The sequence below is a fragment of the Salmo trutta genome, chromosome 2 (assembly GCF_901001165.1).
Source record: "Salmo trutta chromosome 2, fSalTru1.1, whole genome shotgun sequence".
Lineage (NCBI taxonomy): Eukaryota > Metazoa > Chordata > Actinopteri > Salmoniformes > Salmonidae > Salmo > Salmo trutta.
In genome coordinates this window covers 61,710,672-61,729,590 of record NC_042958.1, presented here as the reverse complement: position 1 = coordinate 61,729,590, position 18,919 = coordinate 61,710,672, and the positions used below count along the sequence as shown (strand labels likewise).

The 18,919-nt window shown below is 45.4% G+C and overlaps 1 protein-coding gene across 2 annotated transcripts in view; it reads right to left on the bottom strand.

Moving 5' to 3' along the window:
- ankfn1b (ankyrin repeat and fibronectin type III domain containing 1b) overlaps positions 1 to 18,919 on the bottom strand; it is a 293,724-nt gene that overhangs the window by 256,970 nt on the left and 17,835 nt on the right. The window contains exon 1 of one of the 2 annotated variants that reach the window (XM_029710113.1): positions 67 to 109. The exons of the other annotated variant lie outside the window; for it this stretch is intronic. The gene's annotated coding sequence lies outside the window, so the exon portion shown is untranslated. Of the gene's footprint in view, positions 1 to 66; positions 110 to 18,919 lie in introns of those variants that run through there. 2 annotated transcript variants of the gene reach the window in all.

The window sequence follows — 18,919 nt, the reverse complement described above, 5'->3', positions numbered from 1 at the left end:
AAGGTAAACAAACGCCCTTGTCACTCATGCATACTCATGCACACACACACTGGTGAGTGTCATTACCTGGCCTCGGCCACCGTACAGCAGTAGCTGCCGCTCCTCCGTGAGCTCCTGCCCCCCCTCAGCTCCTCGCGGGACTTACGACGGTTAAAGTAGTCCGTAAGTTTCCCAAAACTCGCCATAGTCGCCGCCCCTCAGCGCTGCCTTTGTTCGCTTTTCTTTAAAGACTGACGAATGGACAGCCTAGATGAAGGTCCAGAGATTCCAGTCAGACACGCCCTCAATGGGTGCGGACACACCCCTCTGAGAGGCTGTGGTCTACCTGTCAGGTCTCCTCATACAGTTGTTAAGTCAGTGTTCACGGCTGCATCCTCTTCCTCATCCTATCAGACGGAGAAGAAGAATGCACAGCAGAAGTAGCCAAACACTCCTCTCTCTCTCTCTCTCTCTCTCTCCTGGCAGTGCTCCTGCGCTCCAGTGCAGCGAACACACACGTGTGCGCGCATAGACACACACACAGAAAATAGCAGCGTTTGAAACTGGCTTCCAATCGCCACAGCAGAAGAGAGTACCCCTGCTGTTAGCCTCCGCAGTGGAAATAGAGAGATGGAGAGAGAAAGGGATGGAGGGGGAGAGAGACGAATGGAGGGGGAGAGAGAGAGAAATGGAGAGAGAGACGTGGGTGCTGCTTTCAGTTGGGTACGGAGGTCTCTCTCTCTCTGTTTTTAGGGCGCCCAGAACTAGTGCAGCATCTATCTGCTGCCGTGTACACTCTCTCTCTCTCTCTCTCTCTCTCTCTCTGTGTGATCACGCAGAATTCCCATTTAGGTAACATATGGCCCCCTGCCGCAAAGATGCCTCTCCCCCAATTCTTACAGTTATCTTAGCATCTCTGCTTCAAAAGGCACCTCTGTGAATTTGGACCATGTGAATATCAGCACATTCTGCACATACATACTTAGAAATGTGAATGGGTGAGAAATAGCAAATGAAGCCCAGTGGGTATGCACACTTGATTGGGCCAGTGCATTCACTGCCAGTTTAATTTCATAACTACAGGAGTGTAGTATCTGAACGTAAAAAAAAATGTTTTTACAATGTTGACCAGGCCCTATGTAGCTCGTTGGTAGTTATAATTAAGCAATAAGGCCAGAGAGGGTGTGGTATATGGCCAATATACCACGGCTAAGGGCAGTTCTTAACCACGATGCAATGCGGAGTGCCTGTATGCAGACCTTAGCCATGGTATATTGGCCATATGTCATAAACCCCCTTCAATAGCCTCATTGCTATTATAAACTGGTTACCAACGTAATTAAAGCAGTAAAAATAAATGTTTTGTCATACGGTCTGATATACCATGGCTGTCAGCCAATCAGAATTCAGGGCTCGAACCACCCAGTTTATAATGCCAAATAATACTAACTACAGTAGGTCTTATGTAACTCAGTGGTCATTATAATGCCTTATGATGCTGATTAGTCCTTATGTAGCTCTGCGGTGGCACAGATCCTCCACATATCCTCACATTCTATCTTAAAAAGACCTCTACTTAGAGTCTTACCCCTTAATCCCTAACACCATACTGTATCAGCATGGATTAGGATTATCCAGATGATACCGTCAAATGTGGATGAAATGAGAACGTGTGAGAGTGAAACGAGGGATCCAACAGTGACGGTTCTGGTGAAATCACCCCCATTTTCTATGGAATTATGTTATAGGCTCCTGTATCTTCTCCATGCTGTTTCCACAATGTTGAAAATAACACTCTCTCCTTTAAAGCAAACAGACAGAGTATACCAGGAGACATCTTGGAAAGAGTCTAAAATGATTCTTCCTTTTATATTTGTGCCACAGGAGATGTGTGTTGTTTCTTTAGTGCTTTTGCTGTGCTTGCCGTGTTGTGGTATTAGTGTGAATGCGCTACGCAGCTTTCACAATATATTAGGACAGTGGAATTGAATCTAACCAATAATTCAACCATCTTCCCGCTTCTTTAAATAGATCCATATCTATGTGTGCATTGAATGTGGTCGTTTTGAAAGATTTTTTCATTGTGAGTGAATGGAAATGTAATTGAAGGGAAGCTCCAATCTTCATTACAGTACTTCAGAGGAGATAGAGAGATGGAGGGAGAGAAGGATGGAGGGGGAGAGAGAGAAATGGAGGAGAGAGAGCGGGTGCTGTGTTCAGTTGGGTACAGAGGTTTCTCTCTCGCTCGCTCTGTTTTTAGAGCGCCCAGAACTAGTGCAGCATCTATTTGCTGCCATGTACTCTCCCCTCCCTTCCCTCCTCTCTCCCACCCACCCACCCTCTCTCTCTCACACACACATACAGTATACACACACACACACACACACACACACACACGAGTGCACCTGCCTGATTTCCAGTCTTACCTAACTCCCCATGTCTGGAGGATCTCTATAAAAACTCTAAAAACATCTAATCAATAATGGAAAGAAGCAAAGAGGGTTTGCCAGAATCACTAAGTGAAGCCCCAGCATTCATCTTTGAGGAGCGTGAACTCTTAAAAAAATCCATTCATAAGAGAGGAGGGGAGGGGCTTTACAGTATGAGGAGCACATACACTCTCTGTGTCTATTGATTGCATTCTAACCCATTCCCCTCTCATCTTCTCTTCTCTTTTTCTCCCAATAAGAGCGCATAGAAATACGTGGCCTGTGCGCCATGATTGGGAGTCAGTAATGAGAGTTGAGAGACATTTATTAAAAGTGTTCCGTTTGTGTAATAATAATGAAATGTTATGATTAAGTCTGACTGAAACACATTTTCCCATGTATTGAAGGATAGGGAAATTGCCTTTTACATTGTGGAACCAATGTATTGGTTGCAATCGTCAGTTTGGTAATTGTATGGTCCTGAATAGGGCCAAGTGCATACCTGTTTGAAGTCCCTGCGGTGTATTCACTAGTCAGACATTGTTGCAAAATGTTTTGCACTGTAGCAAAAGGTTCCGTAACGGAAACCGTTTACTCCAAGTGAGAAATGTTTTGCCACGAAAACGTAGGTCCCTCCTAACTGACCTAACACAGGGAATTTTTACGAGGACTAAATGTCAGGAATTGTGAAAAACCGAGTTTTTTCATGATATCGAATTGGTAGTTACAGTCTTGTCCCCATCGCTGCAACTCCCGCCATGCATTCTCTGAAAGACGACCCTGCCAAGCCGCACCTCTTCTTGACAAACCGCTCGCTTAACCAGGAAGCCAGCCGCACCAACGTGTCGGAGGAAACACCGTACAACTGGCGATTGTGTCACCTTGCATGCGCCTGACCCTGAAATGTGAAATCTCAGACTTCCGAGTTCAGTGTGTTCAAGACAATAGGGAACTCTGAAAAAAAACTAGCTCAGACTGGGAAAAAATCATTTTTGAACGGTCATCCAACTCAGAATTCCAACTCGGGAACTCGGGCCTCTTTCTAGAGCTCTGACTTTCTGACCTGAAGATCACTGACATCATGATTTTACCTCATATTTTTCAGAGTTCTCAGCTGTCTTGAAAGCATCATAAAAGTCATGTTACCCTTTGCCAGCTCTTATCTGTGTGAAGCTGGATTCAGTGCTCCCGTCTGAATGAAAACCAAATATGACTGCAGAGATGAGGTGTGCACTGTCGATACATTATGCATCTTATCTCACCACCACTAATGAGATGGGTGTGCTTGATGCATGTCGCGTTGGAGCTTCTCAAAGTCAGGGATCATGGTCGACAGTGCACAACTCATCTCTGCTGTCACATTCAACCTGGATTGATATTTGGTTTAGGTTAAGGTCAGAGTAATTTGCAATTGACTGTCTTAGCCCCACATTAAAAGTATGTGATGGTGAGTTGAGAAGACAATCAGAAATACTGTTAGAATTTTCAAATATCAAAATGGGGTCGTGGGCCAAAACAGTTTGGGTACCCCTGGGTTAGAAGCATTCGATTTTGCAATCCCATTCATTACTTTGGATTTGTGTGCCCATGAAAACGGTTTTAACCCCATAACATAAGGAGACACAAAATGTTACGTAGTTACACTGCATTTCTGAGATCTCTATCCAAAAAACTGTCGGACAGCTAGATTAACAATTCTTACAGGGTTCAAGTTCTATATAGAATTGAAATATTTTTTTACATTTTAGTCATTTTAGCAGACACTCTTATCCAGAGTGACTTACAGTAGTGAATGCATACATTTCATAATTTTTTTTTTCTGTGCTGGCCCCCCGTGGGAATCGAACCCACAACTCTGGTGTTGCAAACACCATTCTCTACCAACTGAGCTACAGGGAACTAATGGTTAATATATGATATAAAGACAACTTACACAGCCAAGGACAGAAAAGTTATGTTTTGTGTCGCACGATTTTGGACAAATCGGTCAAGACACCAACCATGATAAAGGGTTAAACATAGGTTTTAAATCAACTCGTGAATTGTATTGAATATAGCTATGATCCCCCTTATATCTTAATGTAATGACATGAAAGCAATTGGCCATTTATTATCAATAACTTATGAAGAGCTGTAACAAGTTGTCCAGTGTAGAAAATCCTCACTGGTACCCTAGTTTCTAGAAAGACCCATATGTGTTTGCTCAATCATTTTTATTATACTATATTACACTTTACCTAAAAGTAAACAGCAATTATAATGCATGATGATATGATCTAAGTACAGTGTTACCAGGATATTTTTAGTGTGAGTATGCATGTGAAATAAGGGGACCCACTGCCTTGCTCCCAGCAGTATAGCCTATTGATCAGCAGGTCTGGTCTGTGAGAACACAATGTTAGGTAGACCTGGGTAGAGGAAAGCAGAGCTCTGCATGTATTAATCTAGCCTGACGTCAGCGAACAGGACCCTGGGGAGAGATCACAGGCCTCAGCCAACAGCAGACTTGAAGCCAATCACCCAGGGCCAGGTAAATCATTACAGAGAGAAAGAGCGAGCAAGGGAGCGAGAGAGCGAGAGAGAGAAGCAACGACACAGAAAGACTGATTAAGTGAAAGAGAATAAATTGTGGTGAGAAAAAAAGATGGAAAGTCAATCAGTGGCGGTCGGTGCCATTTAATATTTTTTTATGTGCATGGCCTTATTTCTATTACACCATATTGGATGACTGCCATTCATATTCCATTCACCCAGCTCAATGTAACATCGTTAGGTTTAGGCTACTACATGATACTCTACTTTTCTCTATACCCATCATGAGGTTGCTACAACCTAGCCTACGAATCCATGTTTATAATGTACTGTACTCTACATGTCGAGAGACAAATTGGAGTAATGAAGGTGACAGACAGTGACACATTCCATAATGCCTTGCACACTCTTGCCTGCATCTAGCTGATCTAGGGTGTAATCATTAGTCCAAACCGTCTCCGTTTTACAACTAAAACAATAGTTGTCTATCCCAGTTTTGTTCCATTTGCTTCTGTTTAAGAAATGTTTTTCAACAGAATCAGCGGAATGAATACATCCCTTATCACCTGCACACAGAGTTCACTTTCAAAGCAGCCACATACAAACAGCATGATCACTTTGCTCCTTGTATAATTCCTTCTCGCTATCCTCCTCTCAACTTTTCCCTTTGCTTGTGGACTTCAGTGCACAACACAACAGCTGTCTGTAACCAGGGGAAAAAACCTCTCCAAGCCAAATCTTCATACCATAACTGCTAACCGCTAAACACAGCCTGCATCGTTGTCAACATATTAGCTAACGTCATAGTCAACATAGTTATTAGAACTAACGCGCTAGTAAACCCGCTACAATCACGCAGTATAGTGTACAGCAAGCAGGTTAGCAGTTAAACCGAAAGCTTACATTGACATGGAAGCGTTCCAGTGTTGGATAGCCTTAGCTAGCTAGCTAACATGAATAGCATTCCTTTCTGTTTAAGCCAGGTGTTTGAGTAGGCTAAATTTGCAAGCTTCATTAGCTAGCTAAGTAAGTGAGAATTTTTTTAAAATAAATTAAGTTGTTAGAAACCGTTCAACTATTGTCTTTCTCTCTCTTTGAAGCAACAAGTCACCACATGTTATGCACTGCAGTACTAGCTAGCTGTAGCTTATGCTTTCACTACTAGATTCATTCTCTGGACGTCCTCCAGAAGTTGTAATAATTACTGTGTAAGTGTATGGAAGGGGGTGAGAACCATGAGCCTCCTCGGTTTTGTGTTGAAGTCAATGTACCCAGAGGAGGATGGAAATAACTGTCCTCCAGCTACACCATGGTGCTACCCCAGAAAGTGCTGTTGAGGCTACTGTAGACCTTCAGTGCAAAACAGTGTGTTTTAATCAGTTTGGTGACGTGAGAGTGCGTAGATGCGAGAAGGAATTATACAACGAGCAAAGTATGAAAGTGAACATTGTTTGCGTGTGATCAGGGGTGTATTCATTCTGCCGATTCTGTCGAAAAACGTTTCTTAAACGTAAGTAAACGGAACAAAATGGGGATAAACATACCTTAATTTGTCCAATAGAAACTCTTGTTAGGAACTGTTGCACTAATGATTACATCCTACATCAGCTAGACGCATGCAGGAGTGTGCAAGGCGGTAATTGTGTCACTGTCACCTTGATGACTCACATTTTTCTCTAGACCTGTGAACCAAGGTTGTAAACTTTCATTCATAGGCTAGATTGTAGCAACCTAAACCTATAGATGTTAGATTGAACTGGGTGAATGGAATATGAAAGACAGTCATCCAATATGCTGTAAAAGAAATAAGGCCATGCTCATAATTTTTTTCTTCTTAAATGTTACCGACCGCCACTGATGTATCGGTGTAAGGTGATTAGGCATCATGATATATGACAAACAGAGTAGTAGCAGCCTATATAATGATTGTATGTGAATGGGTGTGCATGTGTGTAGAGCCATTATAAATGTATGTGCATATTCAACAAGCTCTCACAGTCTCACATCTGAATTAGACATTCATCCATGTTTCTCAAACATCTTACGTTTAGGCATTAATTGCACATTTTTAAGATAAGGGTTAAGTTTAGGCATTACGTGAGATTTTTTTGTTTTATTTTATTTCACCTTTATTTAACCAGGTAGGCCAGTTGAGAACAAGTTCTCATTTACAACTGCGACCTGGCCAAGATAAAGTAAAGCAGTGCGACAAAAAGGTTACACATGGGATGAACAAACATTCAGTCTGTATACAGTGTGTGCAAATGAAGTAAGGAGGTAAAGCAATAAATAGGCCAATAGTGGCAAAGTAATTACAATTTAGCAATTTACACTGGAGTGATATATGTGCAGATGAGGATGTGGAAGTAGAAATACTTGTGTGCAAAAGAGCAGAAAAACAAAAACAAATATGGGGATGAGGTAGGTAGTTGGTTGGTAGGGCTATTTACAGATGTGCTATGTACAGCTGCAGTGACCAGTAAGCTGCTCTGACAGCTGATGCTTAAAGTTAGTGAGGGAGATATGTCTCCAACTTCAGTGATTTTTGCAATTTGTTCCAGTCATTGGCAGCAGAGAACTGGAAGGAAAGGTGGCCAAAGGTGGTGTTGGCTTTGGGGATGACCAGTGAAATATACCTGCTGGTGCGCGTGCTACGGGTTGGTGTTGCTATGGTGACCAGTGAGCTGAGATAAGGCGGAGCTTTACCTAGCAGAGACTTATAGATGACCTGGAGCCAGTGGGTTTGGCGACTAATATGTAGAGAGGGCCAGCCAACGAGAGCATACAGGTGGCAGTGGTGGGTAGTATATGGGACTTTGGTGACAAAACGGATGGCACTGTGATAGACTGCATCCAATTTGCTGAGTAGAGTGTTGGAGGCTATTTTGTAAATGACATCGCCGAAGTCAAGGATGAGAAGGATAGTCAGTTTTACAAGGGTATGTTTGGCAGCATGAGTGAAGGAGGCTTTGTTGCGAAATAGGAAGCCGATTCTAGATTTAACGTTGGATTGGAGATGCTTAATGTGAGTCTGGAAGGAGAGTTTGCAGTCTAGCCAGACACCTAGTTATTTATAGTTATTTTAAGTCAGAACCGTCCAGAGTAATGATGCTAGTCGGGCGGGCGGGTGCGGGCAGCGATCGGTTGAAGAGCATGCATTTCGTTTTACTATCCTTTAAGAGCAGTTGGAGGCCACGGTTAGGTATTAACTTTGAATGGTTAAGGTAAGAGTTAAGGTTTGGGATAGGCTTAAAACAAAAATATCAAAGCAACTTTCTATCACTGTATTTGAATATGCAACCTTCTGAACCAGAGGGAGATGCTTACATCCATCCGCCATCCCAATCCACAACTGAAACCTGCTTGAAGGTAACAGCACTCACTGTTGCCCCTAGTGGCCAGTTTCCATGTCATCTCCCAATGTCCTCAAACATGGATGGATGTCGAATACTGACTTGTATCACGGGTGACCTGCCTGGCATGTTGTGTGTGTGTGAGCAAATGATGAAGTGAGTGTTTGTGTGTGAGTTTGGAATGTCAGTGTTTGTGAGTGTAGGGCCCTGTGAGTGTGCATAGAGACGCTGCAAAACAATTTAAATACTCAGTATGTGTAACCATTTTGTTAGATGTTCATAGCTATATAGCAGTCTTTTGACTTGGGGATGGAAGCTATTCAGGAGCCTGTTGGTGTCAGACTTGATGCACCGGTACTGCTTGCCGTGCAGAAGCAGAGTGAACAGTCTATGGCTTTGGTGGCTGGAGTCTTTAATAATTTTCCGGGCCTTCCTTTCACACCGCCTGATATAGAGGCCCTGGATGGCAGGGAGCTCGGCCCCAATGATGTACTGGGCTGTCCGCACCACCCTCTGTAGCGCCATGCGATCAAGGGCAGTGCTATTACCATACCAAGCAGTGATGCAGTCAGTCAATATGCTCTCAATGGTACAGCTGTATAACTTTTTGAGGATTTGAGGACCCATGCCAAACCTTTTCAACCTCCTGAGGGGGAAGAGGCGCTGTCGCGCCTTCTTCCCAACTGTGCGTGTGTGGACCATTTTAAGTTCTTAGTTATTTGGACCCCCTTCACTGCAGCGCTGCCAATGTGGATGGGGGTGTGCTCGTCCCCCCGTTTCCTGTATCTACAAACAGCTTCTTGAGCTTACAGATGTTAAGCGAGAGGTTGTTGTTCTGGAATCACACTGCCAGGTCACTGAACTCCTCATTGCCAGTGATCAGGCCTACCACCGCCGTGTCGTCAGCAAACTTGATGATGGTGTTGGAGTTATGCGTGGCCAGGCTGTTGTGGGTGAACAAGGGAGTACAGGAGGGGACTAAGCACACACCCCTGTGGGGCCCCTGTGTTGAGGGTCAGCGTGCCATCAGGAAGTCCATGATAAAGTCGCAGAGAGAGGTGTTCAGTCCACGGGTCCTAATATTGGTGACGAGCTCGGAGGGGACAATGGTGTCGAACGCTGAGCTGTAGTCAATGAACAGCATTCTATGGATCTGTTGGGGTGGTATGCAAATTAGAGTGGGTCTACTAGGGTGTCTGGGATGATGGAGTTGATTTGTGCCATAACCAGCCTCTCAAAGCACTTCATGATTACAGATGTGAGTGCTACAGGACGGTAGTCACTGTGGTATGAAGCCTTACAGTTCTTGGGAACAGCAATGATAGTGGTCATCTAGTGGGGAATACAGACTGGGACAAGGAATATGCCTTACCGTGAATATGCCTGCCAGCTGTTCTGCACATGCTCTGAGAACGCGCCCTGGAATCCCGTCGGGCCCCGCGGCCTTGCGAGTGTTGACCTGATTAAAAACCTTACTCACAACGGCCTCGCTCACACCTGGCACAATGTTGTTATTGTCGAAGCGTGCATAAAATGCATTGAGTTCGCCTGGTAGAGAAGCATTGTTGGGCAGATCATGGCTGGGTCTTCCTTTGTAATTCGTAATGGACTGTAGCCCCTGCCACATGAGGCGGGCGTCAGAACCTGTGTAATATAATTCCACCTTATTCCTATATTGTCATTTTGCTCGTCTGATGACTCTGAGAGGTCATAACGGGACTTCTTGTACTTGTTCCTGTCCTCAGCCGTAGCCTCAAGGTTGTCTGTGATAGCCCTGTGTGCGGTAGCCCTGTCCTTTAGTTTAAAGGGGAAAGGGAAAGGGGGATACCTAGTCAGTTGTACAACTGAATGCCTTCAACTGAAATGTGTCTTCCGCATTTAACCAAACCCTTCTGAATCAGAGAGGTGCGGGGGGCTGCCTTAATCGACATCCAGCGCCAACTTCTGTATTAAAGCCTTCCCCCCTCGATTTACCCGAATCCACTGTCCTGTCTACACGGTGCATGGAGAGTCCATCGAGATGGATAGCCATGGGGTTATCTTGTCCGAGAGCCATGTTTCAGAAAAGCAGAGAATATTGCAGCTTCGAGAGTCCCATTGGTAACAAATCCGCGATCGGAGGTCATCCATCTTATTATCAAGGGACTGTACATTGGCCAGTAGAATGGTGGGAAGAGGTGGCCGGTATTCCCTTCGCCTTAATCTCGCCAGGATCCCCTCTCTCTTGCCTCTGTAACGCTGGCGTTTCCTATTGGGTAGCCCAAAAATTGGGTCAGAATTACATAAAGAGCCCAGGGCAGATGAGTCGAAGTCGAAGTTGAAGCCAGAATTGAGGTAAGTAACTGCCGATCTGATGTTCAAAAGTTATTGTCAATAAGACAGTAAGAAATGATAGTGGATGCATTTTGTGAAAATAAAGTAAAAATAAACTTGCATGTACTAATACATTGATTCTTGGCAGTGCTTATGGGGATGGTAGGCCTATTCTTGAGGGTGCTTCAGCACCGGCAAGCCCCTCCTTAAAGCCACCCATGTTGAATGTGTTTTCATTAACAAATAGAAGATGTCATTGATGGATTTGACGTCATTCATTGGTGGAGACTATAGTTGTCTCAGCACATCAGGTGGTTCAGGGTTGGGGTCTAGATAAGGTTGACGGTAAAAGAGGATCAGGGGGAGGTGTCCTGGAGCTGTTATGTTGTTCTTTTAAACTGAACCCCATGGAGTCAATAAAAACAGACACTGCGCCCACCTGGAACCAAAAAGGGTTCTACCTGGAACCAAATATCATGTGGGGACAGCCGAAAAACCCTTTTGGAACCCTTTTTTTATAAGAGTGTAGGCACAAAACTGAAGAGAATAGGCTGAAACGGAGGCACCATCTAAATTTAACAATAAGAAATGCTTGTGTCTGTTTCACATTGCAAAACGTTGCTAAAGTGTGGTCTAATGAAAACAACTGGCATGTTTGTTAAAGTGACCAAATATCAACTCACAACATTCGGTTTTGAAATCTTTTTTGAAAAATGTCATCACTGGAGAGACACTTTGAATGGTTTTAAAAGATCTGAGCCTGGACCAGCGTTTAGCGGCAACTTGAATATATGAATGTGCACAGCGGCATATGAATGTACACAGACTCCATTGATAAGGGTTTAGAAATGGCAGTTGTTTGAAAAGAGAATGGAGCATGACATCCTGTTGTTGACTGAGAAGAATGAGACGTCAAAGTAAAGCACAGGGAGTCTGAACGGACGATGACAATCAATTTATGATTTATTAACATGGTACTCTCTGTGAGCAGCCCAGGGATTAACGTGTGTGTGTGTGTGTGTGTGTGTGTGTGTGTGTGTGTGTGTGTGTGTGTGTGTGTGTGTAATAGAGAGTGTGAGTGTGAGTGAGTGTGCGTGTGTGCGTGCACATTCTGGTACCCTGCAAACCATGACCCATTCTGTATATTACAACCAAAGTTAAATGTAATGGAGTCACATGCTGCACATGTTGTTAATGGTTGCCATTCATACAAAGACATTGCTAGACATGCCCGCCTTGTTGAACTGGTATCTACTGAGATGAGGCAGGTGGTCTCACCAACAGCACACATACACAAACAGTCTCTTGTCAGAGGAGCCTGGTTTGATGTTGATGTGTTTTCTTGTATGCCGAATAAGTCAGATATTATTGTAACTAATGGTGCTATTGTGTGTGTTTTTTCACATTATTTGTAACTTATTTTGTACATAATGTTTCTGCCACCGTCTCTTATGACCGAAAAGAGCTCCAGGACAGCGATTACTTCAGGACAGCGAATATTTCAGGACAGCGATTATATCAGAACAGCGATTACTCACCCCGTACTGGAAGAAGATTTTTTCTTTAACGAGTCGGACACAAAGGATTTACTCCAGACACCCGACAAGGCCAACATCCCCATCATTCGCAGGAGAAAGAGATATCGGGGACGTAGGTCTGGGTGCTTTGTAAGGATCCGACGGCGAGTGGGTAATCTGCCTCTACCATCAGTCCTATTAGCCAACGTACAATAATTGCATAATAAAACAGACAAACTAGAAGTACGTATATCCTACCAATGGGACATTAAAAACTGTAATATCTTATGTTTCACTGAGCCGTGGCTGAACGACGCCATGAATACCATAGAGCTGATTGGTTTTACGCTTTTTTTCCCCAAGATAGAACCGCCGCCTCTAGTAAGACAAGGGGTTACGATCTATGTATATTCGTAAACAACAGCTGGTGCACGAAATCTAACGAAGTCTCAAGGTTTTGCTCGCCTGAGGTAGAGTATCTCATGATAAGCTGTATACCACACTATTTACCAAGAGAGCTTCAATCTATATTCTTCGTAGCTGTCTATTTACCACCACAAACTGATGCTGGCACTAAGACCGCACTCAATGAGCTGTATGCGGCCACAGGCAAACAGGAAAACGCTCATCCAGAGGCGGCACTCCTAGTGGCCGGGGATTTTAATGGAGGGAAACTTAAATCCGTTTTACCTCATTTCTACCAGCATGTTAAATGTGCAACCAGAAGGAGAAAACCTCTAGACCACTTTTACTCCACACACAGAGACACGTACAAAGCTCTCCCTCGCCCTCTGTTTGGCAAATCTGACCATAATTCTAATCTCCTAATTCCTGTTTACAAGCAAAAGCAGGAAGCACCAGTGACTTGGTCAATAAAAAAGTGGTCAGATGAAGCAGATGCTGAGCTACAGGACTGTTTTGATAGCACAGACTGGAAAATGTTCCGGGATTCTTCCAATGGCACTGAGGAGTACACTGAGGTCAGTGCATCGATTACGTCATCCCCACAGTGACTGTACGTACATACCTCAACCAGAAGCCATGGATTACAGGCAACATCCAAACTGAGCTAAATAGTAGAGCTGCCGCATTCAACGAGCGGGACTCTAACCCAGAAGCTTATAATAAATCCCGCTATGCCCTCCGACGAACCATCAAACAGACAAAGTGTCAATACAGGACTAAGATTGAACCGTACCACACCGGCTCCAGCACTCGTTGGATGAGGCAGGGCTTGCAAACCTTTACAGACTACAAAAGGGAAGCACAGCCGCAAGCTGCCCAGTGACACAAGTCTACCAGACAAGCTAAATGACTTCTATGCTCGCTTCGAGGCAAGTAACACTGAAATATGCATGAGAGCATCAGCTGTTCCGGATGACTGTGTTATCACTCTCTCCGTAGCCGATGTGAGTAACACCTTTAAACAGGTCAACATTCACAAGGCCGCAGGGCCAGACGGATTACCAGGACGTGTACTCCGAGCATGTGTTGACCAACTGGCAAGTGTCTTCACTGACATTTTCAACCTGTCCTTGACTGAGTCTCGAATACCAACATGTTTCAAACAGACCACCATAGTCCCTGTGCCCAAGAACACTAAGGTAACTTGTCTAAATGACTACCGACCCGTAGCACTCAAGTCTGTACCCATGAAGTGCTTTGACAGGCTGGTCATGGCTCACATCAACACCATTATCCCAGAAACCCTAGACCCACTCCAATTTGCATACCGCCCCAACAGATAGACAGATGACGGAAGCTCTATTGCACTCCACACTGCCCTTTCCCACCTGGACAAAAGGAACACCTATGTGAGAATGCTATTCATTGACTACAGCGCAGCGTTCAACACCATAGTGCCCTCAAAGCTCATCACTAAGTTAAGGACCCTGGGACTGACCATCTCCCTCTGCAACTGGATCCTGGACTTCCTGATGGCCCGCCCCCAGGTGGTAAGGGTAGGTAACAACACATCCGCCACGCTGATCCTCAATACGGGGGCCCCTCAGGGATGTGTGCTCAGTGCCCTCCTGTACTCCCTGTTCACTCATGACTGCATGGTCAGGCACGACTTCAACACCATCATTAAGTTTGCCAATGACACAACAGTGGTAGGCCTGGTCATCGACAGCCTATAGGGAGGTGTCACACACTGATCTGTTTCACCTGTCCTTGTGATTGTCCCGACCCCCTCCAGGTGTCGCTTATTTTCCCCAGTGTATTTATCCCTGTGTTTTCTGTCTCTCTGTGCCAGTTCGTCTTGTATCTTTCCAAGTCAACCAGTGTTTTTCCCGTTCTCCTGCTTTTTGCATTTTCCTTTATCTAGTCCTCCCGGTTTTGACCCTTGCCTGTTTCTGGACTTTGTACCTGCCTGCCTGACCATTCTGCCTGCCTTAACCATGAGCCTGTCTGCCACTCTGTACCTCCTGGATTCTGATCTGGTTTTGACCTTTTTGCCTGTCCACCACCATTCTCTTGCCTACCCCTTTGGATTATTAAACATTGTAAGACTCCAACCATCTGCCTCCTGTGTCTGCATTTGGGTCTCGCCTTGATAGTACGAACTGGCCATGACAGACCCAGCAGACTTGGACCTCCCTGCAGGGAGCCACCATTGGGAGACATCAGGAGTTGCTACAGGGCCTTTTGGAAGGGCTCAGTTCCTTGACGGAACGCCACAACCATGGGTTAAAGGCTATTATGGAGCAAATCTGGGAGTTAGCTCAGACTGTCTGCCACCTCTGAAAAACCCCAATCACCCAGTCATTTTTTTGTACAGCCTATTCCGACTCCCAGTGAACCCCGCTTACCTCCTCCAGAGCGATATTCAGGGAATCTTGGGACCTGCCGGGGTTTTCTTTCTATGTGCTCACTTATTTTTGAGCTACAGCCATCTTTGTTTTCTTCAGACCGATCGAAGATTGCGTATATAATTACGCTAATGTCGGGAAGGGCGCTCTCCTAGGCTACGGCAGTTTGGGAACAACAATCTGCCATTTGCGGTCATTTGGAGGAATTCATGGTAGAGGTAAGAAAAGTTTTTGAGTCTCCGGTATCCGGGAGAAAGGCGGCCAGCAAACTGCTTGACTTACGTCAAAACTCCCGTAGTGTGGCAGACTACGTGGTGGACTTTCGCACGTTGGCCGCCGAGAGTGTCTGGAATCCGGAGTCTCTTTTCGGTACTTTCTGCACAGATTATCTGAGGAGGTAAAGGATGAACTAGCTGCTCGGGAACTGCCGGTGGACCTCGACTCTCTTATCGCCTTAACCATTAAAATTGATGGATGCCTAAGGGAACGCAAGAGTGAGAGGAGGTCTGGTCTCGGGCAAACTCGTTCACCCGATGTGGCGCGTTAACCTCCTATTGAATCCGGAAGTTTCCAAAGACAGCTCTTCCGAGAGGAATCGAAGTCACCCGAGCTCTCTTGTGAATCGGGTGAGTTGGATACTCCTGGAGTTGGATACTCCTGAGCCTATGCAGTTGGGAAGAACTAGGCTATCAGTTTGGGAGCGCTCACGGAGGATGAATAATAACTGTTGTCTGTACTCTGGAGGGGCAGGACATTTTACAGCTACCGTATTAGGAAACCCTTGTCTCTAGTGGGTACCAGTACTATGGTGAGTCAGACTGGGAGTTCACCCGCACACCCCTTTTTGCTCTTGTGCTGTGGGGAGACCAATCTAAGTCTCTCCAAGTGCTCATTGACTCTGGTGTTGAGGAATGTCTTAAGGATGCCACGATAGCTTCGGAGCTTGGTATTCCCACTCAGCTTCTCTCTGTGCCCATGGATGCTAGGGCACTGGACGGCCGCTCTATAGGGGAAGTCACCCATAGTACTGTGCCCGTTTAATTATGGGTTTCTGGTAACCACAGTGAGACCATACAGTTCCTCCTCATTGCATCTCCCCATGTTCCGGTTGTGTTGGGAAATCCCTGGCTACAAAAATACAATCCTGTGATTGACTGGACCACAAGCTCCACCCTGGGTTGGAGTCCTTTTTGCCATTCCCACTGCCTTCAAGCAGCACAGCCGTTACCAAGTCGTCCTCCTCAGGATGTTAGCAAGACTGTGGATGTCTCTGCTATTCCTACTGAATACCATGACCTCCTGGAAGTTTTCAGTAAGGCACGTGCTACTTCCCTTCCCCCGCACCATCCTTATGATTGTGCCATTGACCTTCTCCCAGGCACTACACCACCTCGGGGTCGGTTGTATTCTTTGTTGTTACGTTACCCAGTTTCTATGTTGTGGGTTTGTGTATATGTATGTGTCCATTTTAGGAAATGGCTTCCTGAATTCCACCAAGAAGCTGATTGGTTGGCCCCATTGCAGATTGGAGCTCTGATCCCGCCCTCTCGTCAGGGGATACAGTTGTCTGCAATTACCAACTCCTGCTGCAGCTTTAAAAGCCAGTGTTCCTTTGTTAGGGGAGAGCGCTTCTTGGTATGTCCTGTGTTTCGTTGTTGGTCTGTATAATTGTTGTGAAGTATTTTGTAGCCGGTCCTGCAGACATATGTGTATGTCAAAAGGACTGTGTTTTTGGTTTATTGAAATTGTTTACTTACGTTAGCAATTATTCTATTTTTGTTCCCAGGGGAGAAGGGGAAGGCACCTAGGGAGTGCTTAGACAAGAGGCCTGCGGGCATACATATACCCGTAGTATGTACTCTGTCTATGCACACTAGGTAAGACCTGGGCGGACCACCCCCCCAGTATTTTGGTTAGCGCGCCAGGTGGCGTTAAGGTAGGTAAGTAGTGGGTAGGCAGGTAAGGTAGGAGAGGAGACACTAACTTTCACTTTCTTTGCTTTGGTTCCGTACAGCTCCTTTTCCCCACTTTACCGTGTGAAGGAAATACATTCCTTGTAAACGGTAAACTTCTTTGCCTCTGTCATCCTTACCCGCACCTACAATCACATACCTCTTTCACTTCACGGGGAGTTGCGTGTAGCAGGGTGTTGCGTTCCTTCCTCCAAGAGGCGTGCGTAACATCTGTCCGGACCAGAGACCAAAGTTATGTACATAGAGGAGTCTCTGGCCACTGGGGCCGTCCGTCCTTCTGCATCTCCTGCCGGCGCAGGGTTTTTCTTTGTGGAGAAAAAGGACAAGACCCTGCATCCGTGCATTGACTACCGGGGACTTAACGATATCACTGTCAAAAATCGTTACCCCCCCTACCTCTCCTCAGCATTTGAACCTCTCCAGGTGGCTACCATGTTTTCCAAGTTGGACCTTCGGAATGCCTACCACCTGGTTCGGATACGAGGGGCATGAGTGGAAGACAGCCTTCAACACAGCCAGTGGACATTATGAGTACCAGGTCATGCCATTTGGACTCACCAACTCGCTGTCTTCCAGGCTTTGGTCAGTGATGTGCTTCGTGACATGCTAAACCGGTTTATGTTCGTCTACATGGACGACATCCTGTTTTTTCCCGATCTGCCCAAGAACATGTACTCTGTCAGTCAGGTTCTTCAGCGCCTCCTGGAGAACCACTTGTTCATGAAAGCCAAGAAGTGTGAGTTCCACCGCTCTTCTATCACCTTTCAGGGATATGTCATTGCTGAGGGCAATGTTCAGATGGATCCTGGAAAGTTGAAAGCAGTGCTGGATTGGCCTCAACCAACGTCCAGTTGCAACGGGTTCTTAGGCTCCTTCACTCATGCTGCCAAACATACCCTCGTAAAACTGACTATCCTACCGATCCTTGACTTCGGCGACGTCATCTACAAAATAGCCTCCAACACCCTGCTCAACAAATTGGATGCAGTCTATCACAGTGCCATCTGTTTTGTCACCAAAGCCCCAAATACTACCCACCACTGCGACCTGTATGCTCTCATTGGCTGGCCCTTACTACATATTCGTCGCCAAACCCACTGGCTCCAGCACATCTATAAGTCTTTGCTAGGTAAAGTCCCGCCTTATCTCAGCTCACTGGTCACCATAGCAACACCCACCCGTAGCACGCGCTCCAGCAGGTATATTTCACTGGTCATCCCCAAAGCCAACACTTCCTTTGGCTGCCTTTCCTTCCAGTTCTCTGCTGCCAATGACTGGAACAAAATTGCAAAAATCACTGAAGCTGGAGTCTTATCTCCCTCTCTAACTTTAAGCATCAGCTGTCAGAGCAGCTTACCCATTACTGTACCTGTACACAGCCAATCTGTAAATAGCACACCCAACTACCTCATCCCCATATTATTATTTGCTATTTGCACCCCAGTATCTCTACTTGCACATCATGATCTGCACATCTATCACTTCAGTGTTAATGCTAAATTGTAATTATTTCACCTCTATGGCCTATTTATTGCTTACCTCCCTACTCTTCTACATTTGCACACATTGTACATAGATTTTTCTATTGTGTTATTTGACTGTATGTTTGTTTATGTGTAACTCTATTTTTGTCGCACTGCTTTGCTTAATCTTGGCCAGGTCGCAGTTGTAAATGAGAACTTGTTCTCAACTGGCCTACCTGGTTAAATAAAGGTGAAATTAAAGATTTAAAATACACTGTAAGGTCTACACCTGTTGTATTCGGCGCATGTGACAAATAACATTTGATTCTGGAAGTGGACTGCTCATTGGACTGCTACATGAAGCCTCTGAAATACCAGCCCCTAGTAGCACACTTGGACAGCCTTGGATATAAGTGCAACTGGTGGCACTTATTATTTGGAAGTCTCCGCCACATTCATAGGCTTGCAGTACGTGGCCTCTAGATTGCAAGCCTGCCAAAGACCAAAGCAAAGCAGTTGGCTAGGTACTGCACTGTTTCAGCTGTTG